The following is a 13,485-nucleotide window of genomic DNA, read 5'->3' on the forward strand; positions in this document are numbered from 1 at the left end:
AGCACTGCAACCTGCATAGCTTCATTTTCAACCTAACTGATAAATTCTGGCTCAAACTGGACCTAGTAGTTACTAAACACTGCAGTTAACTTAGACAGAAAAAGATGGCTGGTGGCAGGTGGTTTTCTACTGCCCATATGTCAAATCACATAAAAATGACCTGGTACTTCTGCAGGCGCTGCCAAGGCAGAAATCCAGGAGTGAGCAATGTATACCCTAAAATACTTCCAGCTGTAACTCTGGTAAACAAAATAAGTAAATTTCCACCACTGCTGTCATGCTATATTACTTAGGCATATTACTTAGGTATTTGTACTACTGCAGCATTCAGAGGCTCCACATAAGGCTCCCTTGTGTTAGGTGATCAACTACAGACACAGCAAGTTTAATTCGTTTTTGCAACATTTGCCCAGTGCTTGTATGGCCGAATCTTGGTAAGGAGACAGAAGGAGGACTTGTGCTCTTCCTGGATCATGGATGTTGATGAGATCAGTGTACAAAGACTGCTCAGAACTAGAATTTCTTCTGGCATTTACTAAATCCCTGCACTACCCATGTGGTTCTCAATGCATTATAAAGTTCCTTAGCTTCATCAGCTCTATTCCAGAAGGGTTTTCAGTCCTTCTCACTGATTGGGTGAAAAACAGCAGCATCTTGCTGTCTCAGGGATGTATTATATAAGCACACACCTTTGTAGCTGCAAATAGATGCACATACTCTCCCTGTACCAATACAAAGTAAGAACTGCAGAGATAGTCTGCTATTTACACCACCATTTGTTATGACACCTCATTACTTTTTCACAACACTACTGTTTTTTCCATTAATCCTTCACATTTCTACTCACTTGTGGTTTCTAGCAGTTTATATTTTGCATAGCTTAAATGTCTTTTCTTTTTAAGCCTCCCTCTTCCCTATTCCAAGAATGCCCCACTGCAAACCAGGAGCACAGTTTATGCAGACATATCAACTTTTACTGATGTCAACAGCTTTTTAAAAAATTTCTTTTGAACACTCTTCCATTTGGAAGCCATTTGACTTGAAAGAGGTGTACGAAATCCAGCCAACAACTCTGCAAAATTTTACTTTAACCACTGATACAAAAAACCAAACCAGGCAAATATGGGAGGAAAAGAAAACAATAACCAACAGCACTCCCCTTCCTTGTAATCCTGAGAATTACTATTATAATTGAAATATTAACTGTGACAGGAAAGTAATTATATATTTTTGTAATGCTCTCAGCAGGTTCATACTTCAGCTGCCTGTCAGAACAACTCGCTATTGTACACCTGGCTTTGTTATTTGACATAGATGCTTCATTTTCTAGGTGACAAACCACATGAATGTCAGCATCCTCACTAGCAATGGAAGAAATGGAAAGATAAAACCACATTTTTAACATCCCTTGCAGTTACTATTGAAACACCTTCTTCTTTTTCCCATCTAGCAGATGACGCAGAATCCATTTTCAGAATGCAGTTGAATTATGTTATACATAAGGAGAAATGTTCACCCCCCCTTTATTTATTTAACTGTGTAATTCATAAATTACCACCACCACATCTCAAAAATCAAAAATCTGTGACCAACCTACTTATTTTATCAGCATATCCTCTAATATTTCATTTTCAAACTAGAAGAAAATGAAGATTTTTCATTGACTGCGTAGTGAAAATTATAGCATCTGCTGAAAAATAATTAACTGCAAATTCCTAACAGGCAAAAAGAAGTTTCCAAATTTATGAAGGCATTTTATTTTGATTAAAGTCCAAATAGTGGTTCAGCAACAACAACAAGAAGTTAAATGTTGTTAGACTCATTCTGCAATACTGTACTCTTGCTTTTTCTGTGCTTTGACATACTGACCCAAACAGGGATCTACTAGCAAAATGCTGAAATCTACTCGTCCAGGATCTAGACTAAAATGCTAAGTATATTTGTTAAAATTATCTCAAATTAGCTTGAATGTCTTACTAAAGTGGAATAAAAAAAAAATCTTACCTTATTAGAGCTTCATTTTCTGTTCTTTCACTGAAAAGAGTAAAGAAATCTGTATTAAGATCCATTTGGTAAAAAGAACCTTCTGAAGTAACTATTTTAGTTTCACTTCAATTAACACCAAAACTGAAAGGTTCTTTTTACATAACTGTAGTAAGTCTCTGTTATTTTGCAAGGTTAATCGTTCTCAACACTCTGGAGTGGAGCTCTTTATTTATTTACCATCTTAATTAGCTGTTCTGAACAAACATTTCAAATGCTTTGGAAGTATCAATACAAACAACTGATCTCATCAATTCACCACCTAAGCTACAGGCTGATTAGACACATTCAGTAGGTTTATTTTCACTTCAAGCTGCATCTCATGAACAGTATTTGACCATTATTTTTATTGGACATTTGTTATTTTCTATTATAAGATGGATTTGCATTGCAGTATGCCCCTTCAAAGAGTTTCTCAGCCTGGAAGGTTTTTTTTTTAAAGTAGCCATTTTCAGGTAGGGTCAGTGACAGATTAGAAGAATGAAAGAAAGCATCAAGCTATTTCAATAAACACCTACTTCATCTCAGCCACTCTGTATGACACATTTGTCAACAATTTACTGACACCCATCACAAAATCAAAAAACAAAAAAGCTTTAAGAGTATTCTGGGAAAGTCCAGGCATAATTCAGAACAATCAATGAATGTTGAGGCCTGCAAAAATATTAATTAACCTTTCATTTCTTTTATGAGTTTTTTTCATTCCTTTACAACTGGAGAGAACTATTTGCAAGCACCAGCATTATAACTGGCACTTGGATTCTGGTAACTCCGAAGTAAATGGGTATTTTTTGTCACCAATGCAAGAACAAAATCATACTTTTTCTTATTTCATTTTCTAAATTAGCATAATATACAACATGAAATAGAAAACAAGAAGCCAAGTCTAATAAAATCTGACAATTATTAGTAGTATTTGTTGAAAAGCAGAGAAAATCATGCTGAGTCACAGGCAAAGCATCTCAACCTCTAGCACTTATCATACACTTCATTAGCCATCAGTCAGTATGGTTAGAGATTTACAGATGAAGAGAAAACATGGAGAGACCTTGTTCATCTTTGCCAAGGACAAATTCGAAGTTTGGCCTCAAAGAATGCAATCAGAGCAATGGTTGAAGAGATTAATTATTTGCTCTACAGTGAAAATACTGTGATTCGGGGGACGGCAGTGTTAAAACAGATTCTTCTAGGAATAAATCTGTCAATCTGAGGGGGAAAAAGCTTAAGAGAATAGTAGAAGTGCCTCTTCCCTTCATTTGAGGTACGGCCACCTGATATTTTTGAAAGACCTATAAAATGAGACTATTTTTCAAATGGAACAGGTAAACTTAAAGAGAGACATTCCTGGAGTGCAGTTAATCATTGAATTAACCACCTGTTTTGAGAAAAGCCATGAGATCCCATTTTTATGAGTCAGCTCATAAGAGCTGACATTTACAAAGTCTGATTTCCCACAACAGAGTACCTGCACAATGTGTACCTTTAAAGGAAGAAGAATAACTAAAAGGTCATTTAAGTCTTTAGTCAAATATAAAATCCTCATAGGTCTAATTTTTCTACAGCTCCCCCTGATAATCAGCTATTAAAAACATATATCAGTACCAGATTAGTTCACATTTACCTGTCTGGCTTCAGGTGTGGGTCACCCACAAAAAGTAATTGAAGAAAGATTTTGCATGCAGGAATCAAGGGACAGAACCAGTAAGTATTTTATCACTGGATGCTATGCAGGGTTTCAATAGGATTGAGTGGGATTTATTACAGCACGAGCCAAATCCTTCTTACTTTTCTCATGCAAAACACCCATTGAAGCTAGTCAGAGTGCAACTGAGGACATATTGCATCTCTGGTTCTCTGTTACTCACCTATCACAATACTACTGCAGTCCACAGCACAAAGTTTCTGGGACCAGAATGGTTCTTTCTGGAAAGGGATAGGAGTATCTTACAGGTTAGCCTCTTTTAATCATAAAGCAGGTACAGCAGCAAGTCTGAAGAAGACTAAAAGTCATCCTGGACTTGTGACAAGATCCACAGTTTTAAAGGAAAGTATTTCTATGCTAGAAACACTCACAGTGCAAGCTGCTTTGAAGCATATTTAACGCATCCTACATACTTTTAAAAGAAGAATGGAGGCTTACTTTGGCAGAGTTTATGACTCCCTGAAAAAAAACCCAAACCACCCTAGCATGCTTTAAAAAACAATTTGCATAAGTTTTCCTGATCTGATCTAGCTGTTGATAACAGGACAAGCTATAATGAGGGCCATGAGCTCCTCCTATCCCAGGTTCTCACGGGCCCTGCTGCCTGTCTATCCCCATGGTCTCAGCAGACATTTGCTCAGGAGGACCATTACTATCTCCATCAGGTAGCAGGAAGCTTCTACCCTCAAAAGATCTGGCTTTTATCCAAGTGGAGATAACCTCCACTCCAGTGTGCCCAAAACAACAGTGGATAAGTGAGGTTCATGCATTCAATAGTCCCTGCAGAAGACTTATCAGGTTTCCTGCCTTATCTGCCTCGGACACCTTGGTAAAGAATTTAAAATTAAAATATATCTCCTGTTTACTGCTTGCACTGCCTTCATGCTTAATGCCTATTGCTTAGATAGAGGGGGAGAGCGCTACAGGGGAAGAAAAAAGTTAAAAAGCAAGGGCATTTACATTGCAATATTCAGATGTGTCATTTTGCTAAGCATATGCCTCTTTACAGTAAAAACTATACATGTTGCCAGTCACCAAATGTGTTAACGTTGGGCAGACTCTAGGAAGATTCTATCAGACTGCCACAAAGGCACATCAGTACCATTAAGTTAAACTAAGAAGACAACTGTCCACACTCAGTGACAAGAGGCTCTATAAATTCAACAGGGTATTTACAATTATCCTTTCAATCTAGGTACCAAAAAAACCAAAGAAAAAACCTGTAAATATTTTTTTCAAGTTCCATCTTTTTCAGAACAACTTATGAACCTTCTTAGTTTTATAAATACTATAATTAATACTTTAAAAACCTACTGATAGAGATTGTTAAAACAATGTACTTTGTTACTGAAGTTGTTCATGATCTTTCTTAAGGAAGACTCACCACTGAGTTGTTGAACCACAGGAAACCAATACTGCTAAAATGATCAGACAGCAGAATAGATGTAGACAAAAACTTCCTACTTTAACACACAGAAAATTCGTGACTGCATGGAGTTACACAAATTAAAAATGTTCCTTTTTGTTTCAGTCATTATTATTTCACCTTTTTTGTTGTATGCTGTTTAGGAGAAACTGGAAACCAGAAGATAACTTGTCGTTAACTAAAATATGGGTTTGATCCCTAAAAGGAATACACCCAATTAGCTAAAACAACTTATTTCCATATGATCCAACACTTATCCAGTACACAACAGGAGAAAAGAGCACAAAAGTGTTCTTCAGAAAATTTAGATATAAAGTACATATTCTGCCTAGGTCTTTGAACAGATATCAGATTAGGGATGAGAGCAGTACTTTTCTTCTTATACTTTTCTTCTTATCCATCAAATCCCATTCATCCTATTAAAACTTACTTTCAAGCTCCTCACACCCATCACAGACATCTTCATTTAGAAAAAAACAAAGTTACCAGAAGATGGAAATTTATTCAGTCCTCTAGACAGATTCACCCTAGATTTTTTTTTCTGTTTACTTTTTTTAGTCTCTGCAGGATGCTCTGGTGTTCAGAGGTCCACAAAGACACTGATTGAACAAAGTAACTACAATTTCCTTTTTCACAAAAGACCCCAGACAGCCAAACGGGTCTGAAAAAGCCAGAGAGCTCTCATTCCATCAGAGCCAAGGAAGGCAAAAGAAAGGGGTGGGGGATGAGCAATGCTGACCAGGAGATAAATTCGTTCTCAAAGCTGCTACAGTAAGTTTGGCTTTCAATTCTTCTGTTTAGCAGCACCCTGTCAGAATTAAAAGCATGTCAATGGAGGTGGAGTAAAAAAGAACAAAAACCATAGGGGAAAGAAAAAGACAGCAGGGGAAAATCTCACTGACCTCCCTCAGCAAAGCTCTTCTTCAAGATGCAAGGAACTCTGCTGGCACAGAAAGTTAATTTAATTCTTCCTGCCCCACCAGTCTTGACTCAAGGCCATTTGATTTCACAGTTCCAGTATCTGCAGTAGTTAGCAAGTTGTGCCATGCACTCTGCAGAGTGAAAAGCCATGACTACAGCATGCCAAAGCCTAATCTGTGACAGGCATTCCCAGTTCTGGAGCTCTACACAGCGTGCCTTGGATTGCTGGGAGCTGTGAGGCAGCAGACAAGACTGTGTGCACAGTCTGAACTCTGGGACCTAGGGATGCATCCCCAGAATGTTTACTACCAGAAAAATGCTAATCTTAATCAGCATGCAGGTATGGGCTCTCTGCAGGATAAAAGGGCAGAAGAAAGCTTGTGTTTAGATTGGGCAGTAAGAACAAGATCATAGCTGGGAGGCAGAAAACTCATAAACCAGCTCCATTTAAAGCATACATACAGATTAAAAATTAACCACTGTTGCCAAAAAACTGCATGTAACCCCTCCCTCAGCTATACCTGCCTATGTAAGGATTGCCAAATGCAAGTGGAATATGTGCTTTGCTGCCCCACCAGCATGACCAGCCAAGAGCCACCATCTCACATCTGTCCTGCTCCCCAAGAAAGTGCCCAAGAGAGAGTCACCATTTATTATTGCTCTTGATGACTGTTGTCATAGAAATCAGCAAATTCAATGATTTTTCTTGGAAGCTAGTCATCCTTCTGGGTCTAAGAAGTCTTTTAACATCAGCCAGGTAGCTTGACCCAACTCTTCAGAGATGAAATAATGTGGAAACAAAAATCACCATTGGTACTGCTGTATGCATATTGAGAACATACTAAAGAGCTCAAAGCTGCTTTACAGAAAATGCTACAGAAACGCTGTCCAGAAGCTGCTACCCTCTCCTGTAAATGAGTGCACAAACAGTAATGTCTGCAGTCCTGTTTTGCCAGCATTTCCATTACAATTCTCTGTTTTAATGAAGAATTAACAAGATTAAATACACTCTAGTTAGTAGACCTTTAAGTTCTATTACAGTACACTGTATTTACATTAGAAATGTTAATGTCACAATTCTTGACTTTGAAAAGTACAACAGTGAATTAATTTACCTTTAAAATAAAAACAATACCAAAATAATGATTTAAAATCTTCAAACTTATTCTACTCCTCTTTATAGAAAAAGTACATTATTTATGCCACTAAAAAGAAAAGCTAATGCATTTTTGTAGTGTAAGAATTAGTTAAATTCAAGAGAACTAAGCAGATCCCAGAAAAAGGCAGCTATTCTCTCTGTACATGACATAATCATATGCCCTAAATCCAGTTATTTTCTTCCTCTGAAAGGTATTTAAGGATGTCATCTCCATAGGGCCTGGCCCAGTGCCACAGAAAGCACAACGATGCACACTGTAGCTGATGAGAAGCCTTGTGTTCCCCTTAGGCTTGAAAACCTCGTGTAGGACCAAAGAGCCAAGCATGAAAAGCATCATGATGTTGAAAAGAAGCGTTCATACATATTTTTAAATTATTGATATTCATCAAAACTTAAAAAAACCAAGCAGCTAATAGTCAAATCCAAGGGGAACCTTCAAGCTTTATATACAACATATGACAATGGTGATAATGGGAAATTTTGGGAACTCAGGGGTATTCATCCCACGTGTGTTTATCCATACACTACAACTATCAGTGGAAGTCACCACTTCTGAGATTGATGGGACAAACAGCACCCTGGAATTTACTCCCCTCCTCAGCCAACTTACTGAAGAGGAGTCCAGGGAGATAGGCTCAGCCAGCCAAAACAAGGTTTCTTCAGCCATTCAATCATCCTTAGACTCAGACTGCTTTACACCAGATGCCTGATTTTAATCACTGTCCACATGTCTGAGTAAGCATTAAGAATGTACTGCAGAGACAAGACTTTTTCTCAGAAAGCATATACGTTCCTGCTTATAATCACCCCACTGACAAGTGAATGATTATGATTTTCTTAATTATCCCTGTTTTATCTTCTGTGAGATGGCCAAATTAAATAAGCTGGTATCTTGAAGGACAAATGTACAGTGAGTATTGCTGTATAATATCCCCTAACAGTAATGTTCATTATTGAGTCCTAGAATAAAACATGACAGACTTTGTTATGTTATCTTTTCCAGGGTGTCACTACCAACCCAACACATCCTAGAACTTAATAAAGCCTGGCAACCTCCAACTCATGATACATCCAGAATACGTATTTTTTTTCCCTCACTGCTTTTTCTAATAACTGGTACTGTTCTGTTTTTCTTGGGATGGTGGATGACAACCATCACACCTTCACACTGGAATGTAGCTGTCAGGGTAATTCCATCCAGAATTAAGGCAAGTTCCATTAAAGCAAAGGTTTAATACATGAGTCTAATGGGGGGAAAATATGGTCTGTAGCACACTAACTGCATTGAGTTTAGGATCTTTTTTTGTTACATTTCTTTCTTCTACATTTTTCTACCTGTATGGCATGTGCCTTCATTTAAGTCCTATGTATAGCAGGTATCCCAGTAAATTGTCCCAATGCAGTTCAGAACTGTGGCACAGACTGCATGATTTGAGCAAGATATGACCTTAGGCTCTGCATACTGCATATTGAGAGCTATGAAAAGTACCCGAAGAATAAATAAAATGGAAATCTGACATTTGAAAGTCAGTGAAAGCAAGCTTAAAGAGAAGAGTTATATTTCTTTTTATTAATGGTACTCTAAAAATTTTAAGGTGTGTTGTACAACAACTGTTGTACAGCTGTATAATCATCAGGCACAATTCTGCTGGGAAGTTTTTTTTCAAACAGCAGTTTTGGTTGCCAATATAAGAAAAAGACAAAGAAACAGAAACAGGTATTTCTAAAAAAGGGCTTTGGAAAATGTCTTCCTGTGCTCAGTATATAGAGCAAATTTAAATCTTCATTTAAACTGAGTTACATTTCATTAGTGTCTGCAGCTGTCTAACTTCTCTTCATCTTCTGTGGAGAGGCAGTAGAAAACACTGTTAGTGACAATGAACCATCATTTGCTAGTGATAACCAACTATGAATAAATTCAAAATCTTGTTGAATCAGGGTTTTCTGGCTAAGCTCACAGGATAAAAGCCTTAAGAAACTATATTTGCTTTATTTTCTGGAGGTAAGGTCAAGTATGCTGAAGCTTCAGAGGGTTTTTTTGAAGGGTGGAATAGGGCTAAACTCCAATTAAGAGACAAACAGACTGAGTAAGATATTTGTTTAGGAGCTATGTAGTAATGTATCAAAGCCAATCCATTGGAATTGCCTTTTGTGTTTATTTCTACCAACGGAAAACAGAACCAAAAAAAAATCTGTCAAGGTATTCAAATTCAAAACTGGATTCATGCACATTGAAAACTTTTCAATGCACAATTAGCAGGCAAGAGGAAAGTGGTATTACCCTCACTTTGGAAGTGCCCTAAAAAAGGCTTCGTTTACACTTCTGTATTTTTAGGAAGATGGAGGTATTTGCTTGTTTCTTCCAGTATATCACAGATAATGCTTAGTTGCTGGGTTTATAAGGTACTTGCAATTGTAACTCAACAGACAAATCCTTTGTTATAAAGAGAGAACAAATAATGGGGATTTACAAAGCTGTAATTATATCAAGAGGGTTTATGTGTAAGGATGTATTAAAAGAAACACTATACGCAAAATAACTTTTTAACAAAGAAATCCTCTGAGCATTATCTCTGCTTATAGTAAGGGCTCTTGTACCATAAAAGGGATTTTAAATGCATGTCATGCTAAAGGATGCCTGCAGACTCTGCCAAGCTCCCCTACACAGGCTGAAGCTGGTAGCATACACCTGTTTTATGGCTAGCAAATGATGACGAACGAGCAGAGCAAACCTTGAGCCCAAAACAAGCCACACTAAAGGTGGATGATGCACTCCAGCAAGCAGCCCCAGCATGTCAGCTGCTGCAAGCCTTGGCTGCCAGGGTTGCAGAGCCCAGAGATGCCGTGCCCAGCAGCCGAGAGCCGCACGTGGGGCGCACGGCAGGCACCAGCAGAAACATGGAGCCAGGAGCCTGCCCCAGCTACAGACCAGGAGATCCTCTAGGGACACCAGCACGAGTGACAACACACCCAGCAAGTGACACGCCACCAAGGACAAAGACCATATTCTTGCCTTTGTACCGGTCCTCCTGGTCATGAAAGGCACTCGGACACACAGAGCGGGATGCCCTAAACCATGGGGATGCAGCCAGTATTTTGGATCTCCTGTTTCACCAGCAGCTTCCCAAGGACAGGTGTTCCCAGTGCACCAGAGACCTGTGTGTGGTTGCACAGCATTCCCCAGGAGACCCACTCCAGTTACAGCTGTGCCCCTGAGGATGCTCTGAAGCTGGCTGCCAGCCAACTTGTCCCAACAGTGAGAAAACACAAAAGCAAAGATGACTTCCAGCATCCCACTGTCTGAATTAAAGATGATGTTAGATTTCACTTCAATATATTCCATGAGCAGAATGTAGCTGAGAAGTTATTTTACTATATGATGCACATTTTTTTATTTAGTAATGTTCACCACAGTTTCTACTGCTGTTAACTCACAATGATTTCTACATCTCCTCACAGTAAAACATTGAGCTGGGAATCACAAAGTCAAAACATTTTGTATAAATTTATTCTGAGATTGTTTTGACCATACTAGCTTATTGGTAAACCAAAATGGAAGAAACTGACAGTTGTTCAAGAAAATACAGCAAATAAAACTGGAATTACTTTCCCAAACCTCTTTTCTAAGATCAGTGATTCATTTTCCTAGTTTAGACTTTTAAAATTTCTGATTACTGGTATCAGTAACATACAATTCTGTATTGGACTTTAATGTTACACCTGAACACATTGGAACAGTTGCTAGTGCAATGTATGACCAAAAAAACCCACTACTTTATTATTAATTGCTTTTATGGAGACAGGCACTACGATTAATTAGATAGTTAAGAGAATTACAGATCTATGCAAAAGACATCAGTTGCACTAGTAATATGTTTCCCAAGTATAACCCTTTTTTTTAATATACTAATTACAATGTTTTGACTTCTGGCATGGATCCCTGGACCAGTAAGGGAAGTGTGACAGAAATTCCCAGGGAGGAATAAAGTGGTGGGAGGGACTTGGAGCAAACCCAAGGCACAAAGGTGGTCCCAGTTTGACAGGAGGGAGGCATGGGAAGCATCACCTCTACTATCCTTCCACATCAGCATAGATGATAGTGGTGACAGGAGGTGCTCAAAGCCTGCTGCAGAGGAGAGGGACAGGGAAAATAGAGGACAGAGGTTCATAGTCTTCCAGCCTCATCCCTCTGATGCACGGTTCCATGTCCATAGGCAATATTAAGAGACAAAAAGACTTTCTCTCTCTTCCACTTAATTCAGAAAAGGTTTTCATAATTGTTTACTTTTTTTTGTTTTAAAAGGAAGGAGTTCAAGAAGTGTTTGAACAATGCTTGGTTCATGGTGTGATTCCTGGGGCTGTCCTGTACAGAGCAAGGAGTCAGACTCCATGATCCTTGTGGGTCCCTTCCAGCTCAGGATATTCTGTGATTCTGTGACAAAGCAAGTGAATTTAACAGCTAAGCTACAATAATAATACAATAATAATAATAATCTACAATAGATTAGAAAGCCACATTATCAGTTTTACAAACAGCAAGAGCTTTTGTTACATGTAATATTTCAACTTTGGTGTTTGATCCCGAAATTAAAAAAAAAAAAAAAAAATCAGATCCCGAAGTTAAAAAAAAATTTTTTGTATTTGGGATCAGTCACATGGACTGTGTAATGGAAAAGCTCTATAATTTATCTGAATTATTTTATTTTGTTCTCTCATGGTCCCAATTGTTCATTGTTAATTAGATCCAGCCACAACAACTCATTGTGCAAAAGGCATACTCTGTTTTAATCAAAATCTTGGACGGCATTTTGGATGGCATCTTTAAAAGCTTGGACAGAACACTCTGTGGTTTCCTCACTGATGAAGAATCAAAATGATTAACTATGAACACATCTTTCACTGGATGCTGACACTTATTATCAGGTTATTTGATGGGCAGCTCCTTGTTTCATGGAACTTCTTTAGATTTCCTTCAGTTTCGTACTTGCTTTCTTCACTCAGAACAGTAATGTACTGAAAACCTGACCCATAGGACACATCCACAGTTTAAATAATTTTTTAATTTCCATTTTATGTTGTGCTGAAAATGATGCTGTAAACACGAAGTATGACTGTGACAGTCTCATCTATTTGAATCAGATCTTTTTATCTATAACGTTCAAATTATTTTCCCTGTTGTTTTAGCAGTTAAGAGAAATAACCAGTGTTTGGGAATGAAACACACCAACAAACTCATGCTTATGGACTGTCTTCATAAATGTATTTTGGGGACAATGTACTGGTTCAGATTGTCCTCACAGGTAGTTACTAGTGACAAAAATCTGAACAATGTTTCCTTGGCAGAAAAAAACACAGCACACCACTTTTATCTATCAATATATAAATTGTCATTCAATGAGACTTTCGGTGCTGCTGTTTTAAGAACCTTTGCTAGGTTTCACATTTTGCTCCATAAGATTTAATTTCTTCTTTTATGTCAGGCTGCTTAGCAACTTCCAGTTAGAGTGAGTCCAGAGGGGGCCATGAAGATGATAAGAGGGCTGGAGAACCTCTCTGATGAAGACAGGCTGAGAGAGTTGAGGTTGTTCAGTCTGAAGAAGAGAAGGCTCTGGGGTGACCTTGGAGCACCTTCCAGCACCTAAAGGGAGCTTACAAGAGAGCTGGAGAGGGACTTTTTACAAGGACATGCAGAGACAGGATAAGGTGGAATGGCTTTAAACTGAAATAGAGTATTAGATAAAATATTCCTTAGGAGGAAATTCTTTACTCTGAGGATGGTGAGGCACTGGAACAGGTTATCCAGGGAAGTTCTGGATGCCCCAACCTTGGCTATATTCAAGGCAAGGCTGGATAAGGCGTTGAGCAGCCTGAACAAGTGGAAGGCATCTCTGCCCATGACAGGCCCCTTCCAACCCAAACCATTCTATGACTCTGTGATTCCATGAAATAGCCACAACACAATAGTGTTGTAAGGGCTGTAAAGAGAAACTTATGGGGGATTCTATACTGCAGTGTACAAAATAGCAGAACCTAAGATGCAGCCTAGCCATCAGTCATTCCTGTTTGCCTGCCTTACATTAATACAGGCAATAATAACACAACTGTTTTATAATAAATGACATTATATCATAAATTATACTATCATCACATTGTATTATGTAATTACAGATAGATGTAAAAATCTGTTTCATTTTAATCTTCTAACTTTTTCAAACTATTTAAAGCTTTCAAACA

At 38.2% G+C, this 13,485-nt stretch overlaps 1 protein-coding gene across 4 annotated transcripts in view; it reads right to left on the reverse strand.

The window, feature by feature from the left end:
* The window catches only part of THRB (thyroid hormone receptor beta), a 154,201-nt gene that overhangs the window by 121,968 nt on the left and 18,748 nt on the right, over positions 1-13,485 (reverse strand). For 3 of the 4 annotated variants that reach the window (XM_014887273.2, XM_088164162.1, XM_088164168.1), the window contains exon 2: positions 2,005-2,034. The exons of the other annotated variant lie outside the window; for it this stretch is intronic. The gene's annotated coding sequence lies outside the window, so the exon portion shown is untranslated. The remainder of the gene's footprint in view (positions 1-2,004; positions 2,035-13,485) is intronic. 4 annotated transcript variants of the gene reach the window in all.

This window comes from Sturnus vulgaris, chromosome 1 (assembly GCF_052056855.1).
Source record: "Sturnus vulgaris isolate bStuVul1 chromosome 1, bStuVul1.hap1, whole genome shotgun sequence".
In the NCBI taxonomy this organism is placed as follows: domain Eukaryota; kingdom Metazoa; phylum Chordata; class Aves; order Passeriformes; family Sturnidae; genus Sturnus; species Sturnus vulgaris.